Source organism: Puntigrus tetrazona, unplaced genomic scaffold (assembly GCF_018831695.1).
Source record: "Puntigrus tetrazona isolate hp1 unplaced genomic scaffold, ASM1883169v1 S000000683, whole genome shotgun sequence".
Classification (NCBI taxonomy): domain Eukaryota; kingdom Metazoa; phylum Chordata; class Actinopteri; order Cypriniformes; family Cyprinidae; genus Puntigrus; species Puntigrus tetrazona.
In genome coordinates this window covers 505,782-526,502 of record NW_025048297.1, presented here as the reverse complement: position 1 = coordinate 526,502, position 20,721 = coordinate 505,782, and the positions used below count along the sequence as shown (strand labels likewise).

General features: G+C 46.8%; 4 non-coding genes and 2 pseudogenes across 4 annotated transcripts; all 6 read right to left on the bottom strand.

Moving 5' to 3' along the window:
* Positions 1-9,813: 9,813 nt before the first annotated feature.
* LOC122334929 lies at positions 9,814-9,922 on the bottom strand (annotated as a pseudogene).
* Positions 9,923-11,321: 1,399 nt separating this feature from the next.
* LOC122334933 lies at positions 11,322-11,440 on the bottom strand. Its single transcript, XR_006248849.1, has one exon. It is a non-coding gene; the product is annotated as a 5S ribosomal RNA (ribosomal RNA).
* A 1,399-nt stretch (positions 11,441-12,839) lies between these two features.
* LOC122334920 lies at positions 12,840-12,958 on the bottom strand. The gene has a single exon (XR_006248845.1). It is a non-coding gene; the product is annotated as a 5S ribosomal RNA (ribosomal RNA).
* A 1,393-nt stretch (positions 12,959-14,351) lies between these two features.
* On the bottom strand, positions 14,352-14,469 carry LOC122334932. The gene has a single exon (XR_006248848.1). It is a non-coding gene; the product is annotated as a 5S ribosomal RNA (ribosomal RNA).
* Positions 14,470-15,866: 1,397 nt separating this feature from the next.
* LOC122334923 lies at positions 15,867-15,975 on the bottom strand (annotated as a pseudogene).
* A 1,394-nt stretch (positions 15,976-17,369) lies between these two features.
* On the bottom strand, positions 17,370-17,488 carry LOC122334921. Its single transcript, XR_006248846.1, has one exon. It is a non-coding gene; the product is annotated as a 5S ribosomal RNA (ribosomal RNA).
* Positions 17,489-20,721: the final 3,233 nt, after the last annotated feature.

The window sequence follows — 20,721 nt, the reverse complement described above, 5'->3', positions numbered from 1 at the left end:
AAATGTAAAAGGGTAAAGGAGCGAGCCGAAACAGTCGGCCCCTGGAGAAGAGCGCTCGCTGACTGGTGAAGGAAAAGCAAAAGCTTACAGCACCTGGTATTCCCAGGCGGTCTCCCATCCAAGTACTAACCAGGCCCGCCCCTGCTTAGCTTCCGAGATCGGACGTGCTCAGGTGGTATGGCGTGCAGCGAAAGCGGCCCGCGAATGCGAGCTATTTAAAGAAGGCACCGGCAGCAGGCCAAAGACGCACACCAGCTTTTCCACTCCGCTCTTTTCATGTCTTCTGCAACTCTTCGACATTGTCTGCCCGAGAAAAAGCCGCCCCACCGGCAAACTTGGCCGGAGCGCGGCGTTTCCGCCGTCCCTCACCACGCCAAAACAACACGTCCATTTCCCCTTCTTTTTCACGCCTTCGTCCCTACATCAATTCCTTCCTTCCTTAATAAATCAACTCACATTAATTCAGTTGGAAGACAAACATCGCTGACGCTGCGAGCCACACTGAGTGCAAGTGTGGCAGAGTGAGTACGCTCCTCCCCTGTATTTAGAAGACAGCCTATCAGAGCAGAGTGCTGCGTATATAAAAGCCGCTTGTTGTGCTACCCGGGATGCGTCATCGCTAGCTCCGCCCCTTGGTGTGTGTGGGTTTCCGCATGGAAAAGGTATGGTTTGGTGGCAGTTTGTCTGGTGTTAAATTTTAGTTAGTGTATATCAATTAATTGAATTCACTCTTGTAGCTGGAATAGCTTCTGGTTTGCGGTTTTGCAGTGGTGCGCAGGCTGTCATTGATCCCCGGGTAAGCCCAGTTTGATAAACGGTTTATATAAAACAATTACATCTGTTTAAATCGCATGTTTTATTTCAGCTGGGTTGAGTCCACTTTCCGTGTGAATTGTCAAACATTATGCTGTGAGCAATCATACAACTTAGGTTATTTTGACGAAGATTTGGGTAGGTATCAGTGTATTTTTATGTATTACACTTGTTAATTTGGTTAACGGATTGTTAAATCTTAGCAGGATATTCCGTGGAGACGCTTCGATTGCAGCCAACAGATTGAGACTGTGCTGCTGTTTTGCTGCTATTTCCTCTGTTCCTGTTTAATGCTGAAACATAAGGCTATGGATATGGAGATGGTCGGTTCATCACTGTGCGCGTTCGTGAGCGTTGACGGCTCCCATTCAGTGATCGGCTTCCTGCGACCTACTTAATTTGAGTTTCGTTGTTTAGTTATTGCATGTTTTCATTTGTTCTTTTCTTGTGACAGTTTATTTACATCTTTTGTAATAGTCTCGTGGTTAAGTCTCTTTTGTTCCTTTCATATCTTTATTATATTTTATCGCTATATTGTGATTACTGGAACTTTCTCCCAATCCAGTTCTAGCATAATTGCGGTATTTATTGACTGTTTCTTACATGTGTGTGTTTTAGGCCCTGTATGAGAAGGCTAGCTGTTATGATATCCTGGTGGTGGTATTTGGAGCACGAGGTGTGGACTGCCGTCTGATCACTTACTCCACTGGTGTGTGTGTGTGTGTGTGTGTGTTTGTGTGCGCGTGTGGTTTAACATTCACTTTACAGCTAGCCTAGTCTGCTTGTATGTTTAGGTCCCTGTTTGACTTGTTGTGGTTCTATTTTTGTTATTTTGGTCGTAAATGTTTGTTTTATTTGGATTTAATAAACAACCGTGTTTTTATACTAATGTCCTTGTCTCTGCCCTCCATGGTCACGAACCTGTGTGTCTCAATTTAAACACTTAGTTCCCCTTACTTTAAAGGGGTGGCGTAGTCAGCATTAATTCCTAGGTTTTTGAAAATCGTCCTGTAATCTGAATTAGTTCCTGTGGCGCGCTTACAATCTGGGCGTAGTCGGCAGGATTCCGTGTTCGGCAGAGACGTGGTTATTGGTAGTTGGTTTGTGTGTTTCTCTTTTTGGTTGGTTTTTGTTTTTTTTTGTAGTGACAATCGTGAGGGGTAGCAGCAGAGCAGCAGCACATGTCCAGTGGATTTGAATTTTCATTCAGTCTACTTGCCCTGATTGGTGAGTGTTATTGGGGTTAGAATTATGGAGGATGAGTTACAAGAACTCCGGGAAGTAATAGCTCAGCTGCGGGCAGAGAATGAGCGGTTGCGTCAAGAGCGCTTCCCTGCTCAGCCTGACCCTAGTGATGTACCTTCTGTGGTGTCTGGTCCTTCTGCTGCCGTCCCCCCTCAACCAAGTAATGCACAAGCCGTTTTGCCGGAAAGATTTGTTTTCGTACCAAGAGACAGAAAGTGTCCAAAATTTAATGGCAGGGTTGGCCTGGGCATTGATGAATGGGTTGAGGAGGCCCAAGCTTGTATGCAGGCCCGTCACCTATCTGTTTCCGACCAGGCTTTCTTCTTGGTTGATCATTTGGAGGGGGAGGCAAGGGAGGAACTTCGATATCGTTCAGAGACTGAGCGGAGTGATCCAGATAAAATAATTTCAGTGTTACGAGAGTTGTATGGTTGTTCACAGTCCTATGTCTTTTTGCAGGAGGCCTTTTTTTCTCGTAAACAGCAGGAGGGTGAATCCTTGTTGGAGTTTTCCCTCGCTCTGATGGGCCTCCTGGAACGTGTTAAGCAGCAGTCACCGTATGCCATGCCAAATTCACAATTTTTGCTACGTGATCAATTTGTAGAATACGTGTGTGATATTTCTTCGTAGGGAATTAAAACAATTAATACGTCAACAGCCCACCTTAACCCTGCTAGAGGTGCGTAGCGAAGCTCTTAGGTGGGAAAGGGAAGGTATGTTGGGGAGTCCGAGAGGCCGGAGTAATTCTGTCCCATCCACTTATGGAATTCAGTATGGTGTGCAAGGCGGGCCACGCAGGGGTCGATCTCCACAGCGATCTGAATTGACTGAGTTGAGGGACATGCTGAGATTACAACAAGAACAGTTAAATAAATTAACACAAAATTTTGCTCACTTGCAGGTCTCTCAGACACGTAGTCGATCCCCTTACCGTGGCCCTGTCATATGTAGGAGGTGTCAAAGACCCGGCCATTTTGCTAGAGAGTGTGATGGGGAGCGCGTTTCTCCTCACCCTCGGCTTCCTTTTCCTGCTGCTTCGCCGTCTGGGGGTGGACAGCCTGGCCCATCTGGGTTGTCGGGAAACTAGTTCCCACCGTGTTGCCGAGCCAAGGCGCGGTTGGGGAAATGACTGGCTCAAAATTGTCGAGTGCGTCTAGTTTGATGTCTTCGTGCCCACACCTTGTTGTTCAAATGGGGGGAGTTCACGTTCCATGCTTGGTCGACACGGGTTCCATGGTATCTACAATTACAGAGAGTTGTTTTGGTGAACACTTTGAACCATGGGGTCAGGATCGACTTAAGTCATGCCAGTGGTTGCAGCTTCGAAAGAGCAGCTAATGGCCTCTCAATTCCATATATTGGTTATATGGAATTGGATGTCAAATTGTGTGGGCAAGTCATCTCAAAATGTGGAGTGCTTGTCGTCCGGGATCCTCCGGGCGGCATTTGTACTAAAGTTCCAGGGGTGCTTGGGATGAATGTCCTAAGTCGTTGCTACGGGAGTTATTTGGGCGACATGGCTCCGCTTTATTTGATGCGGCAGTAACTGGGGCTCCTGGTTTTGTCATTCAGGCATTTCAGCATTGCCAGCGATTGGAGGACCAGGGTCCCAAAAGGCATTCTGGTCCTGTCCGGTTGCGAGGTCGTAAGTCGTGTCGCATCCCGGGTGGCACAATGAAGTTCGTAGCCTCAACCTGTTCTGAGAAATACTCTGGGGAGGTGGTATTGTTTGAGCCCCCAGAGTCTGGGTTACCTGCTGGTTTACTGGCTTCTCCAGCGCTGGTTCAAGTTAGAAGAGGCACTGCCTACTTACCTGTGGTGAATGTGGGAACTGCGGATGTGATGTTGCATTCTAACACTGTTTTAGGAGTACTAATTGGGGTCAGTGTGGTAAGTCTGCCTCCTGGGGTAACTGAAGTCAAACCTATTGTTGCTACCGTGAGTTCTCAGGTCCTAGGTGTGACACCTGCTGTACAGGAGCAGATTGAAGCAGTTGATTTGTCCATTCTGTCAGAAGTGGAACAGGGTCAGGTTAGGACCCTTTTATATAAATACCAGTCAGTTTTTTCAGCCCATGATGGTGACTTGGGGTGTACTAACTTGATTTCTCATGACATCCCTCTGCTTGACTCGGTTCCTGTTAAGCAGCGTTACCGGCGAATTCCACCATCGGAATATGAGGTAGTAAAATCACATATTAATCAGCTGTTGGAAGCCAACATTATAAGAGAGAGCTGTAGTCCCTATGCTTCCCCTATTGTTCTTGTTAAAAAGAAAGACGGTAGTTTTGCGATGTGCGTGGACTACCGTCAGCTAAATGTAAAAACCAGAAAAGACGCCTTCCCTTTGCCACGCATTGAGGAAACATTGGACTCCTTGACAGGGGCCTGTTGGTTTTCCACAATGGATTTGGCGAGTGGATACAACCAGGTCCCCGTCACTGAGAGTGATAAATCCAAGACTGCTTTTTGCACCCCTTTCGGGTTGTTCGAATGGAACCGGATGCCTTTTGGGCTTTGTAATGCCCCAAGTACTTTCCAGCGTTTAATGGAGCGGGTATTCGGGGATCAGCAGTGTAGGTCTTTGCTCCTCTACCTTGATGACATCATAGTGTTTTCCTCCTCAGTGTCACAACATATTGAACGGTTAGAAGTTGCCTTAAGCCGGCTAGAAAGGGAGGGACTGAAAGCCAAATTGGGTAAGTGCGCATTCTTCCAGCGGGAAGTGAGGTATTTGGGACACGTAATTTCTGAACAGGGAGTTTCGACTGATCCGCAGAAGATTGAGGCGGTAGCTCAATGGCAACGCCCTACAGGCATGTCGGAATTGCGTTCATTCTTGGGTTTCGCCAGCTACTACCGCCGGTTTGTGGAGGGATTTGCAAAGTTGGCGGCCCCCCTGCACAAGCTGGTGGCAGAATGGATAGCTGTTAGGCCCAGGATTCAAGCGAATCAGGGCTTTTCGGATGCCTGGACTGAATCGTGCCAGCGCAGTTTTGATGAGTTGAGCGGAAGCTTACCACCGCTCCAGTGCTCGTGACATGCCGATTTCACTCAGCCTTTTATTTTAGAGGTAGACGCTAGCTATGGGGGTTTAGGGGCAGTCTTGTCTCAGGAGCAGGGAGGTAGGGTGCGACCTATTGCCTATGCTAGCCGCAGTCTACGGCCCACTGAGCGCAACATGTCAAACTACAGTTCCATGAAGTTGGAGTTTGTGGCGCTCAAGTGGGCCATGACTGAGAAATTTAGAGAATATCTACTAGGCATAAGTGCATTGTCTTTACGGATAATAACCCCTCAGTCATTTGGGGACAGCTAAGCTTGGGGCTACAGAACAGCGGTGGGCAGCTGAGCTTGCAGTCTTTGATTTTGATATCCGGTATCGGTCAGGCAAGAGTAACCGAAATGCGGACGCATTGTCAAGACAATATCCCCCTGCCCCTCTTGAAGTCAAGGAGTTGTTACCTGGAACTGAGATTCCAGTGGCTATGAAGCAGGCATTTGGGATAACCAAACGTGCACTGGTGACTCAAGCCGTTGTTTCAGCCTTGCCTAATTTTTCAGGGGATATGAGAGCCTTGCAGGAGGCAGATCCGGTAATTGGAGAGATTTTGGTTTTTTGGAGGCAGGGAATGCGTCCTACATTTGAGGAACGTAGACGGCTATCTAAGACTGCGTTGGTCCTACTTCGCCAGTGGGATCGGTTGTTGGAAACGGATGGGATTTTGTATCGTCGAATCTTCCGTCCAGATGGGGGTGAGGAGACTTTGCAACTAGTTCTTCCATCTGTCTTGAGGGGAGAGGTCCTCACACAAATGCATCAGGGACATGGACACCAAGGTGTTGACCGTACTACGGAATTGGTGCAGCAGCGTTGTTATTGGCCGGGCCTGACGGCGGATGTAGTCCAGTGGTGTCGAGACTGTGAGAGATGTCAGGTGGCAAAGAACTCCCAGCCAGTTGCTCAGAGTTTTATGGGCCATTTGTTGGCTGCAAGGCCAAATGAAATTTTGGCCATCGATTTTACCTTACTTGAGCCTTCTCGGTTAGGTCTCGAGAGTGTCTTGGTTATGACCGATGTCTTCACCAAGTATACATTGGCGGTCCCTACTCGGGATCAGAGGGCAGAGACAGTAGCACAGGTTTTAATAAACGAGTGGTTCTATAAGTTTGGTGTCCCTGCTCGTATTCATTCTGATCAGGGGCGCAATTTCGAGTCCTCCCTTATCCAACAACTTTGTAGTCTGTACCAGATTAAGAAGTCTCACACTACCCCCTATCACCCTGGGGGTAACGGGCAGTGTGAGCGTTTTAACAGAACCTTGCATAGTCTCCTACGTACCTTACCAAACTCCCGAAAAGTGGATTGGCCTTCTGCACTTCCTCAGTTGCTCTTTTGTTACAACACTACCCCCCATCAAACTACTGGTGAGTCACCTTACTTTTTAATGTTTGGTCAAGAGCCTCGGCTCCCTGTTGACTTTTTGTTGGGCAGAGGACAGGAAAGGCAGTCCAGAGGAATAAATGAGTGGGTGTTGGAGCATCAAACAAGGTTGCAGGTGGCTTTTGAGGGAGCCCGAGAACATTTGAAGGCAGCTGCAGATCGTCGTAAGAAGTATGACTCTGGTGTTCGGGATGCACCACTGGGAGAGGGCCACCTAGTTTATCTACGAAATTATGGTAGGAGAGGGCGCCATAAGATCCAAGATCTCTGGAGCCCAGTAGTGTATCGGGTCATACGGGCACCTAAAACGGGTGGGTCTGTTTACACCATAGCACCTGTAGATGACTTGAGTAAGGTGAAGCATGTCCATCGTTCTCTGTTAAAGAACCGAGTGCAACGAGATCCCGCGGTTTTTGTTCCAACTGAAGCATCAGCCGTTGTGGAGGCACCACCTGTGGAGGAGTCCTCATCAGTGGATGAAGTAGACTTGTGGGTCGTGGTACCCGAACCTCCTCAGCTGGGTGGTGGACCAGTAATGCAGAATCCTGCATCTTTAGATCCAGCTGTATCCTTGAGGCCTGCTGCACAACAGGATGCAGTTGAGGGTGGTACCCTGGATGCTCTGGGGGCTTCTGGACAATCCGGTTTGAGGCCTAGAACCTCATCGCTTGGGGAGCCTTTGTTAGTGGAGCAGCCTACGGCGAGTGAAGTTTCTGTGCGACGTACAGGAGGGCTAATCTTGGTCTGCATTCTAATCGTTACCATCTCCCAAGGGCAGTTGGTGGAATGGTAGAGTCCGGGGCTTCTGTATTGAATTCGGTTTCTGCCCTGTTTAGGCCCTGAATTGAGTGGTCCATCGTCAGGCGACGATTCAATTGGCGGGGTAGATTGTGGCAGAGTGAGTACGCTCCTCCCCTGTATTTAGAAGACAGCCTATCAGAGCAGAGTGCTGCGTATATAAAAGCCGCTTGTTGTGCTACCGGGATGCGTCATCGCTAGCTCCGCCCCTTGGTGTGTGTGGGTTTCGCATGGAAAAGGTATGGTTTGGTGGCAGTTTGTCTGGTGTTAAATTTTAGTTAGTGTATATCAATTAATTGAATTCACTCTTGTAGCTGGAATAGCTTCTGGTTTGCGGTTTTGCAGTGGTGCGCAGGCTGTCATTGATCCCGGGTAAACCCAGTTTGATAAACGGTTTATATAAAACAATTACATCTGTTTAAATCGCATGTTTTTATTTCAGCTGGGTTGAGTCCACTTTCCGTGTGAATTGTCAAACATTATGCTGTGAGCAATCATACAACTTAGGTTATTTTGACGAAGATTTGGGTAGGTATCAGTGTATTTTTATGTATTACACTTGTTAATTTGGTTAACGGATTGTTAAATCTTAGCAGGATATTCCGTGGAGACGCTTCGATTGCAGCCAACAGATTGAGACTGTGCTGCTGTTTTGCTGCTATTTCCTCTGTTCCTGTTTAATGCTGAAACATAAGGCTATGGATATGGAGATGGTCGGTTCATCACTGTGCGCGTTCGGCGAGCGTTGACCGGCTCCCATTCAGTGATCGGCTTCCTGCGACCTACTTAATTTGAGTTTCGTTGTTTAGTTATTGCATGTTTTCATTTGTTCTTTTCTTGTGACAGTTTATTTACATCTTTTGTAATAGTCTCGTGGTTAAGTCTCTTTTGTTCCTTTCATATCTTTATTATATTTTATCGCTATATTGTGATTACTGGAACTTTCTCCCAATCCAGTTCTAGCATAATTGCGGTATTTATTGACTGTTTCTTACATGTGTGTGTTTTAGGCCCTGTATGAGAAGGCTAGCTGTTATGATATCCTGGTGGTGGTATTTGGAGCACGAGGTGTGGACTGCCGTCTGATCACTTACTCCACTGGTGTGTGTGTGTGTGTGTTTGTGTGCGTGTGGTTTAACATTCACTTTACAGCTAGCCTAGTCTGCTTGTATGTTTAGGTCCCTGTTTGACTTGTTGTGGTTCTATTTTTGTTATTTTGGTCGTAAATGTTTGTTTTATTTGGATTTAATAAACAACCATGTTTTTATACTAATGTCCTTGTCTCTGCCCTCCATGGTCACGAACCTGTGTGTCTCAATTTAAACACTTAGTTCCCCTTACTTTAAAGGGGTGGCGTAGTCAGCATTAATTCCTAGGTTTTTGAAAATCGTCCTGTAATCTGAATTAGTTCCTGTGGCCGCGCTACACAAGTAAACGCAAGTCTATTTCTCAACGATATCAAATTAATCAGGCACCTTTATTTACATTTCAACCACATCCTGTCAAAGCACTCAACGCTATACAATTCGGAGCACAGAGTGTCAGTAATGTACAACCACCACGATGAACACTCCATTTCCAGCTAAAGGCGATCAAAACACCCATCGACATGAACAAAGAAACGTCGTTCGGAGCGATCACCTGGCAAACAAACTAAAACTTCTAAAAGTTCTTTCACACGAACAAAATTAAATAAAACCTTTCACACCTGTTTAGAAATCGTAAAAACTAAATAAATCAATAAAAAACACCCACTGACATGAATAAAGAAACACCGTTCGTCGTGATCACGTGTCAAACAAACTAAAAGTTAAAAAAAACCTAAAAACTACAACAAGTAAAATGAAATAAAAACGGGAATCAATTATTAAACAATGCAAACATAGACCAACTGAGTTCAACGAATCATTGATCCTGAAGACATGGATCAGCATGTTCAGGTCGTTTGATTAGGGTCAGAGCTGAAATTTACAGGAGAGTGGATGTGGTGGATCTTATTTGAGGATTCCTGACGCAGGAAAAGGCAAATACGGATTTTGTAGTCAGGCACCCGAGAGGAAACAAATGGGGGGGCCTAATGTCGAAGGACTTAAAGCGGCCGTGCCTAGGATTTCTTTAAACGAATAAATAATTAGCTCTTCGGTTGATTCGTGAATTTCTTAAATCATTTGTTTATTTATTTATTTTTTCCCCGGTGCAGTTTGCATTCAAGCGGTTGGACTGACAAACAAGACTGGCAACCTCTCAAGTCGAAGAGAAGGGCCCGAGTTGCAAAGGAACGTGCAGCTCTAAAGAGGTCGCTGTAGAGAGAGAGAGAGAAGGTCTGTCTATCGCTCCCTGGAGGAGAAAGCAAGAATGACGACGTTGAGCTGTCCTCCGTCACAGCGACGAAGCAGAAAGACGGCACAGAGAAGGGCAAAGCAAAGCAGCAGCAAATGTAAAAGGGTAAAGGAGCGAGCCGAAACAGTCGGCCCCTGGAGAAGAGCGCTCGCTGACTGGTGAAGGAAAAGCAAAAGCTTACAGCACCTGGTATTCCCAGGCGGTCTCCCATCCAAGTACTAACCAGGCCCGCCCCTGCTTAGCTTCCGAGATCGGACGTGCTCAGGGTGGTATGGCCGTAAGCGAAAGCGGCCCGCGAATGCGAGCTATTTAAAGAAGGCACCGGCAGCAGGCCAAAGACGCACACCAGCTTTTCCACTCCGCTCTTTTCATGTCTTCTGCAACTCTTCGACATTGTCTGCCGAGAAAAAGCCGCCCCACCGCAAACTTGGCGGAGCGCGGCGTTTCCGCCGTCCCTCACCACGCCAAAACAACACGTCCATTTCCCCTTCTTTTTCACGCCTTCGTCCCTACATCAATTCCTTCCTTCCTTAATAAATCAACTCACATTAATTCAGTTGGAAGACAAACATCGCTGACGCTGCGAGCCACACTGAGTGCAAGTAAACGCAAGTCTATTTCTCAACGATATCAAATTAATCAGGCACCTTTATTTACATTTCAACCACATCCTGTCAAAGCACTCAACGCTATACAATTCGGAGCACAGAGTGTCAGTAATGTACAACCACCACGATGAACACTCCATTTCCAGCTAAAGGCGATCAAAACACCCATCGACATGAACAAAGAAACGTCGTTCGGAGCGATCACCTGGCAAACAAACTAAAACTTCTAAAAGTTCTTTCACACGAACAAAATTAAATAAAACCTTTCACACCTGTTTAGAAATCGTAAAAACTAAATAAATCAATAAAAAACACCCACTGACATGAATAAAGAAACACCGTTCGGAGTGATCACGTGTCAAACAAACTAAAAGTTAAAAAAACCCTAAAAACTACAACAAGTAAAATGAAATAAAAACGGGAATCAATTATTAAACAATGCAAACATAGACCAACTGAGTTCAACGAATCATTGATCCTGAAGACATGGATCAGCATGTTCAGGTCGTTTGATTAGGGTCAGAGCTGAAATTTACAGGAGAGTGGATGTGGTGGATCTTATTTGAGGATTCTGACGCAGGAAAAGGCAAATACGGATTTTGTAGTCAGGCACCCCGAGAGGAAACAAATGGGGGCCTAATGTCGAAGGACTTAAAGCGGCCGTGCCTAGGATTTCTTTAAACGAATAAATAATTAGCTCTTCGGTTGATTCGTGAATTTCTTAAATCATTTGTTTATTTATTTATTTTTTCCCCGGTGCAGTTTGCATTCAAGCGGTTGGACTGACAAACAAGACTGGCAACCTCTCAAGTCGAAGAGAAGGGCCCGAGTTGCAAAGGAACGTGCAGCTCTAAAGAGGTCGCTGTAGAGAGAGAGAGAAGGTCTGTCTATCGCTCCCTGGAGGAGAAAGCAAGAATGACGACGTTGAGCTGTCCTCCGTCACAGCGACGAAGCAGAAAGACGGCACAGAGAAGGGCAAAGCAAAGCAGCAGCAAATGTAAAAGGGTAAAGGAGCGAGCCGAAACAGTCGGCCCCTGGAGAAGAGCGCTCGCTGACTGGTGAAGGAAAAGCAAAAGCTTACAGCACCTGGTATTCCCAGGCGGTCTCCCATCCAAGTACTAACCAAGACTGCCCCTGCTTAGCTTCCGAGATCGGACGAGATCGGGCGTGCTCAGGGTGGTATGGCCGTAAGCGAATGCGGCCCGCGAATGCGAGCTATTTGAAGAAGGCACCGGCAGCAGGCCAAAGACGCACACCAGCTTTTCCACTCCGCTCTTTTCATGTCTTCTGCAACTCTTCGACATTGTCTGCCCGAGAAAAAGTCGCCCCACCGGCAAACTTGGCCGGAGCGCGGTGTTTCCGCCGTCCCTCACCACGCCAAAACAACACGTCCATTTCCCCTTCTTTTTCACGCCTTCGTCCCTACATCAATTCCTTCCTTCCTTAATAAATCAACTCACATTAATTCAGTTGGAAGACAAACATCGCTGACGCTGCGAGCCACACTGAGTGCAAGTAAACGCAAGTCTATTTCTCAACGATATCAAATTAATCAGGCACCTTTATTTACATTTCAACCACATCCTGTCAAAGCACTCAACGCTATACAATTCGGAGCACAGAGTGTCAGTAATGTACAACCACCACGATGAACACTCCATTTCCAGCTAAAGGCGATCAAAACACCCATCGACATGAACAAAGAAACGTCGTTCGGAGCGATCACCTGGCAAACAAACTAAAACTTCTAAAAGTTCTTTCACACGAACAAAATTAAATAAAACCTTTCACACCTGTTTAGAAATCGTAAAAACTAAATAAATCAATAAAAAACACCCACTGACATGAATAAAGAAACACCGTTGGAGTGATCACGTGTCAAACAAACTAAAAGTTAAAAAAACCTAAAAACTACAACAAGTAAAATGAAATAAAAAGGGAATCAATTATTAAACAATGCAAACATAGACCAACTGAGTTCAACGAATCATTGATCCTGAAGACATGGATCAGCATGTTCAGGTCGTTTGATTAGGGTCAGAGCTGAAATTTACAGGAGAGTGGATGTGGTGGATCTTATTTGAGGATTCCTGACGCAGGAAAAGGCAAATACGGATTTTGTAGTCAGGCACCCCGAGAGGAAACAAATGGGGGCCTAATGTCGAAGGACTTAAAGCAGCCGTGCCTAGGATTTCTTTAAACGAATAAATAATTAGCTCTTCGGTTGATTCGTGAATTTCTTAAATCATTTGTTTATTTATTTATTTTTTCCCCGGTGCAGTTTGCATTCAAGCGGTTGGACTGACAAACAAGACTGGCAACCTCTCAAGTCGAAGAGAAGGGCCGAGTTGCAAAGGAACGTGCAGCTCTAAAGAGGTCGCTGTAGAGAGAGAGAGAAGGTCTGTCTATCGCTCCCTGGAGGAGAAAGCAAGAATGACGACGTTGAGCTGTCCTCCGTCACAGCGACGAAGCAGAAAGACGGCACAGAGAAGGGCAAAGCAAAGCAGCAGCAAATGTAAAAGGGTAAAGGAGCGAGCAAGAACAGTCGGGCCCTGGAGAAGAGCGCTCGCTGACTGGTGAAGGAAAAGCAAAAGCTTACAGCACCTGGTATTCCCAGGCGGTCTCCCATCCAAGTACTAACCAGGCCCGGCCCTGCTTAGCTTCCGAGATCGGACGAGATCGGGCGAGCTCAGGGTGGTATGGCCGTAAGCGAAAGCGGCCCCCGAATGCGAGCTATTTAAAGAAGGCACCGGCAGCAGGCCAAAGACGCACACCAGCTTTTCCACTCCACTCTTTTCATGTCTTCTGCAACTCTTCGACATTGTCTGCCCGAGAAAAAGCCGCCCCACCGGCAAACTTGGCCGGAGCGCGGCGTTTCCGCCGTCCCTTACCACGCCAAAACAACACGTCCATTTCCCCTTCTTTTTCACGCCTTCGTCCCTACATCAATTCCTTCCTTCCTTAATAAATCAACTCACATTAATTCAGTTGGAAGACAAACATCGCTGACGCCACGAGCCACACTGAGTGCAAGTAAACGCAAGTCTATTTCTCAACGATATCAAATTAATCAGGCACCTTTATTTACATTTCAACCACATCCTGTCAAAGCACTCAACGCTATACAATTCGGAGCACAGAGTGTCAGTAATGTACAACCACCACGATGAACACTCCATTTCCAGCTAAAGCGATCAAAACACCCATCGACATGAACAAAGAAACGTCGTTCGGAGCGATCACTTGGCAAACAAACTAAAACTTCTAAAAGTTCTTTCACACGAACAAAATTAAATAAAACCTTTCACACCTGTTTAGAAATCGTAAAAACTAAATAAATCAATAAAAAACACCCACTGACATGAATAAAGAAACACCGTTCGGAGTGATCACGTGTCAAACAAACTAAAAGTTAAAAACCCTAAAAACTACAACAAGTAAAATGAAATAAAACGGGAATCAATTATTAAACAATGCAAACATAGACCAATTGAGTTCAACGAATCATTGATCCTGAAGACATGGATCAGCATGTTCAGGTCGTTAGATTAGGGTCAGAGCTGAAATTTACAGGAGAGTGGATGTGGTGGATCTTATTTGAGGATTCCTGCGCGAGGAAAAGGCAAACACGGATCTTGTAGTCAGGCACCCGAGAGGAAACAAATGGGGGCCTAATGTCGAAGGACTTAAAGCGGCCGTGCCTAGGATTTCTTTAAACGAATAAATAATTAGCTCTTCGGTTGATTCGTGAATTTCTTAAATCATTTGTTTATTTATTTATTTTTTCCCGGTGCAGTTTGCATTCAAGCGTTGGACTGACAAACAAGACTGGCAACCTCTCAAGTCGAAGAGAAGGGCCCGAGTTGCAAAGGAACGTGCAGCTCTAAAGAGGTCGCTGTAGAGAGAGAGAAGGTCTGTCTATCGCTCCCTGGAGGAGAAAGCAAGAATGACGACGTTGAGCTGTCCTCCGTCACACAGCGACGAAGCAGAAAGACGGCACAGAGAAGGGCAAAGCAAAGCAGCAGCAAATGTAAAAGGGTAAAGGAGCGAGCGAAACAGTCGGCCCCTGGAGAAGAGCGCCGCTGACTGGTGAAGGAAAAGCAAAGCTTACAGCACCTGGTATTCCCAGGCGGTCTCCCATCCAAGTACTAACCAGGCCCGCCCCTGCTTAGCTTCCGAGATCGGACGAGATCGGGCGTGCTCAGGGTGGTATGGCCGAAGCGAAAGCGGCCCCGAATGCGAGCTATTTAAAGAAGGCACCGGCAGCAGGCCAAAGACACACACCAGCTTTTCCACTCCACTCTTTTCATGTCTTCTGCAACTCTTCGACATTGTCTGCCCGAGAAAAAGGCGCCCCACCGCAAACTTGGCCGGAGCGCGCGTTTCCGCCGTCCTCACCACGCCAAAACAACACGTCCATTTCCCCTTCTTTTCACGCCTTCGTCCCTACATCAATTCCTTCCTTCCTTAATAAATCAACTCACATTAATTCAGTTGGAAGACAAACATCGCTGACGCTGCGAGCCACACTGAGTGCAAGTAAACGCAAGTCTATTTCACAACGATATCAAATTAATCAGGCACCTTTATTTACATTTCAACCACATCCTGTCAAAGCACTCAACGCTATACAATTCGGAGCACAGAGTGTCAGTAATGTACAACCACCACGATGAACACTCCATTTCCAGCTAAAGGCGATCAAAACACCCATCGACATGAACAAAGAAACGCTCGCTCGGAGCGATCACCTGGCAAACAAACTAAAACTTCTAAAAGTTCTTTCACACGAACAAAATTAAATAAAACCTTTCACACCTGTTTAGAAATCGTAAAAACTAAATAAATCAATAAAAAACACCCACTGACATGAATAAAGAAACACCGTTCGGAGTGATCACGTGTCAAACAAACTAAAAGTTAAAAACCCTAAAAACTACAACAAGTAAAATGAAATAAAAACGGGAATCAATTTTTAAACAATGCAAACATAGACCAATTGAGTTCAACAAATCATTGATCCTGAAGACATGGATCAGCATGTTCAGGTCGTTTGATTAGGGTCAGAGCTGAAATTTACAGGAGAGTGGATGTGGTGGATCTTATTTGAGGATTCCTGACGCAGGAAAAGGCAAATACGGATCTTGTAGTCAGGCACCCCGAGATGAAACAAATGGGGGCCTAATGTCGAAGGACTTAAAGCGGCCGTGCCTAGGATTTCTTTAAACGAATAAATAATTAGCTCTTCGGTTGATTCGTGAATTTCTTAAATCATTTGTTTATTTATTTATTTTTTCCCCGGTGCAGTTTGCATTCAAGCGGTTGGACTGACAAACAAGACTGGCAACCTCTCAAGTCGAAGAGAAGGGCCCGAGTTGCAAAGGAACGTGCAGCTCTAAAGAGGTCGCTGTAGAGAGAGAGAGAAGGTCTGTCTATCGCTCCCTGGAGGAGAAAGCAAGAATGACGACGTTGAGCTGTCCTCCGTCACAGCGACGAAGCAGAAAGACGGCACAGAGAAGGGCAAAGCAAAGCAGCAGCAAATGTAAAAGGGTAAAGGAGCGAGCCGAAACAGTCGGCCCCTGGAGAAGAGCGCTCGCTGACTGGTGAAGGAAAAGCAAAAGCTTACAGCACCTGGTATTCCCAGGCGGTCTCCCATCCAAGTACTAACCAGGCCCGCCCCTGCTTAGCTTCCGAGATCGGGCGTGCTCAGGGTGGTATGGCCGTAAGCGAAAGCGGCCCCGAATGCGAGCTATTTAAAGAAGGCACCGGCAGCAGGCCAAAGACGCACACCAGCTTTTCCACTCCACTCTTTTCATGTCTTCTGCAACTCTTCGACATTGTCTGCCGAGAAAAAGGCGCCCCACCGGCAAACTTGGCGGGAGCGGCGTTTCCGCCGTCCCTCACCACGCCAAAACAACACGTCCATTTCCCTTCTTTTTCACGCCGCCGTCCCTACATCAATTCCTTCCTTCCTTAATAAATCAACTCACATTAATTCAGTTGGAAGACAAACATCGCTGACGCTGCGAGCCACACTGAGTGCAAGTAAACGCAAGTCTATTTCTCAACGATATCAAATTAATCAGGCACCTTTATTTACATTTCAACCACATCCTGTCAAAGCACTCAACGCTATACAATTCGGAGCACAGAGTGTCAGTAATGTACAACCACCACGATGAACACTCCATTTCCAGCTAAAGGCGATCAAAACACCCATCGACATGAACAAAGAAACGTCGTTCGGAGCGATCACCTGGCAAACAAACTAAAACTTCTAAAAGTTCTTTCACACGAACAAAATTAAATAAAACCTTTCACACCTGTTTAGAAATCGTAAAAACTAAATAAATCAATAAAAAACACCCACTGACATGAATAAAGAAACACCGTTCGGAGTGATCACGTGTCAAACAAACTAAAAGTTAAAAAAACCCTAAAAACTACAACAAGTAAAATGAAATAAAAACGGGAATCAATTATTAAACAATGCAAACATAGACCAATTGAGTTCAACGAATCATTGATCCTGAAGACATGGATCAGCATGTTCAGGTCGTTAGATTAGGGTCAGAGCTGAAATTTACAGGAGAGTGGATGTGGTGGATCTTATTTGAGGATTCCTGACGCAGGAAAAGGCAAATACGGATCTTGTAGTCAGGCACCCCGAGAGGAAACAAATGGGGGCCTAATGTCGAAGGACTTAAAGCGGCCGTGCCTAGGATTTCTTTAAACGAATAAATAATTAGCTCTTCGGTTGATTCGTGAATTTCTTAAATCATTTGTTTATTTATTTATTTTTTCCCCGGTGCAGTTTGCATTCAAGCGGTTGGACTGACAAACAAGACTGGCAACCTCTCAAGTCGAAGAGAAGGGCCCGAGTTGCAAAGGAACGTGCAGCTCTAAAGAGGTCGCTGTAGAGAGAGAGAAGGTCTGTCTATCGCTCCCTGGAGGAGAAAGCAAGAATGACGACGTTGAGCTGTCCTCCGTCACAGCGACGAAGCAGAAAGACGGCACAGAGAAGGGCAAAGCAAAGCAGCAGCAAATGTAAAAGGGTAAAGGAGCGAGCCGAAACAGTCGGCCCCTGGAGAAGAGCGCCGCTGACTGGTGAAGGAAAAGCAAAGCTTACAGCACCTGGTATTCCCAGGCGGTCTCCCATCCAAGTACTAACCAGGCCCGCCCCTGCTTAGCTTCCGAGATCGGATGAGATCGGACGTGCTCAGGGTGGTATGGCCGTGTAAAGCGCCCCGAATCGCGAGCTATTTAAAGAAGGCACCGCAGCAGGCCAAAGACGCACACCAGCTTTTCCACTCCACTCTTTTCATGTCTTCTGCAACTCTTCGACATTGTCTGCCCGAGAAAAAGCCGCCCCACCGGCAAACTTGGCCGGAGCGCGGCGTTTCCGCCGTCCCTCACCACGCCAAAACAACACGTCCATTTCCCCTTCTTTTTCACGCCTTCGTCCCTACATCAATTCCTTCCTTGTGTTTGGAAAATCTTCCTTGTTTCCCTCTCAGGTTCAGGTCTGTCAATGATGAGACTTACTTTTAAACCTAAAAATCTTAATTAGTTTAATAAAGTCAGAATAATTCAGACTGAGCTCAGGATACAGAACAACAGCATTAAAGGCATGCAGGGCAGTCCTGTATGCTCACACTACATTTCACACAATAGTTATATTCTTGTGCTTGCCTCTTCCGCCCACTCAGGGTGTCATTCACAGAACCAGGTGCAGTTGTTTCTTCTCGACCAGTAGATGGGCTCAGCAGTCTCCATATCTTGTTTCTGTAGATAAGACATTTTGCACAGCACATACACATAATATCAAGTAGAAAAACTCAGAGCCTTTATGAGGCCTGGGTACAGTGCTTCTATTGAGTAAAACCTGTAAAACATAAATCCTTTAAAACATAAATCCCACACTTCCTTAATAAATCAACTCAAATTAATTCAGTTGGAAGACAAACATCGCTGTTGCTGCGAGCCACACTGAGTGCAAGTGAACGGAAGTGTATTTCTCAAAGATATCAAATTAATCAGGCACCTTTATTTACATTTCAACGATATCCTGTCAAAGCACTCAACGGTATACAATTCGGAGCACAGAGTGTCAGTAATGTACAACGACCACGATGAACACTCCATTTCCAGCTAAAGGCGATAAAAACACCCATTGACATGAACAAAGAAACGCCGTTCGGAGCGATCACGTGGCAAACAAACTAAAACTTCTAAAAGTTCTTTGACACGAACAAAATTAAATAAAATCTTTGACACGTGTTCTTAAATAGTAAAAACTACTCCCAGCTCAACGTGATCACTCCAAACTGTGTTTCATTGTTCATGTAAACGGGAGTTTTTAATCGACTTTATTTGAAATGGATTGTTCAACGTGGTCGGTGTGCAATACTGATACCCTGTTCTCCGAACTACTAAGCGAATAAGATCAAATAAAGTGCGAAAGGGCTTCATGGCCAGGTACCATCTTGTGATCCTTCCATTAGTATCCTTCATTTTGTCTAGCCACTTCAATGCTTTGTGATCGGTCTCCAAAATAAACTCACGGCCAAGCAGATAATATCTGAGGGAATCCAGGGCCCACTTTACTGCCAAGCACTCCTTTTCCACAATCGAATAACGAACTTCTCTTGGGAACAGGTTGTGACTGATAAAAGCTACTGGACGTCGACCCTCTGATAGTCCCTGCAGTAAAACTGCTCCTATGCCCCTCTCAGAAGCATCAGTTTGCACGATGAAGGGTTGACTAAAGTCAGGATTATGAAGAACAGTATCAGTTGTCAAAGCTGTTTGGTTATCCCGGAAAGCTTCTAAACTCTCCTCCGTCCACTGTAGCCGATTCGGATGATGTGCCCCTACCATGTTTGTTAAAGGAGCAGCTCTAGTAGAAAAATTTGGGATAAAGCGATGGTAAAATCCAGCCATTCCTAAGAAAGATCGCAAGTTCTTACGTGTTTGGGGCTGTGATGAGCGTCCCGAACCGCCATCAGCGTCGCCCTGGAAACCAACGAGGAGCACCTGGCCACACTCGTCACAGGCTGATCGGACCCAGCTGCTCCCCATTACCTGCGCAGCATAAGAAGACCACGCAACATGCCACATGGAGGAAGATTGTCTCCATGAATGCTGAGCCTAACTCCTCTTCTCTTGTTCCCCGCAGAGAGCAGCATATGACCGGTCAGCCTGCACAAGCACAGCACGGATCCACTGCACCAGGAGGGATAAACGAAAGAAAGAGAGCACCTCAGCACCAACCCACCCTGCTAGCCTCACTTGCACCTGTATTTCACCTGTGGTTTGCACAATAAATCCACCTTCCGGAGCCTGTGTTTGGAACTCTCTTGCCGTGTGTTTCTTCACCCCGTCACACTGGTGGAGAATGCGGACAGTTGTGTGAAGAAACACCAGCCAGTAAACTCGCCTTCACCCCCGTTCTTTTTTTTTCTCTCTCTTTTGTCTCCCATTTAGTTTCCCCGCGTGGTGTAGCACTCCTCCCCCATAATGGAAGAACTGCTACAGCGGCTCACCGAGGTCAGCGTCCGTCAGCAGCAAATAGCGGAGCACCTGGCGACCCAATAGAGCAAAGCGGAGCAGGAGCTCCTCGCCTTACGGTCCGCTGCCGCTCAACAAATACCGCTGCCGGATCCCCGCGCCCAAGCCACCAAGCTATTACCCAAAATGTCAGCCCACGACGACCCAGAGGCTTTTCTTCAGATGTTTGAGACGACGACCAATACAAAAGGGTGGCATCCCGATGAGTGGGCACGAGTGCTGGCTCCCCCTTTTAACCGGTGAAGCCCAGGGGGCCTACTTTTCTCTCTCTGGCGAAGCGGCGGAAAGCTATCCGGAGGCGCGAAGAGACAATTCCACAGCTGGGAATACAACCCTCGTCTCCCAGCACGAGCACAAGCCGCGGAGCTCTCGCGCCTCGCGCAACATTTGCTTTTAGACGGAACCCCGTCAGCGAGTCAGGTGACAGAACGGGTCGTCGTTGACGGTGACAGGTGACAGATGGAGCTCGTCGAGGCAATGGAGCTGGCGGACGCAGCCCAACATCGGGAGCCGGGGGAGCGAGCGCCGCTGCCTTTTCCCTGGAGGGTGGTCCAGTCAGCAGGCCAGCGGTTCCCTCTGCACGCGATGAGCCAATGCCGACGGAAGACCCGGTCCGCCCCGGCCGCGCCTGGCTGGCAGGCTGCATCGTTCACCACGAACCACCCAAAGGAGCCCCCGAGGTTTAGGTAAAAGTGAACGGCAAGCCCTTCCGAGCCCTCCTAGACTCCAGTAGCACAGTCACCCTTGTGCGAGCGAACCTCCTGGCCCCGCGGGGAGAAAAAAAGATTTACATCTTAGTGCGACCTGGGCCCCATCCTCTCCCGCACTTCATCGTCAAAAACGGCCTGTTGTACTGTGTCGCCCAGCGGAGGGGGGAGGAGAAAATGCTCCTAGTAGTTCCAAA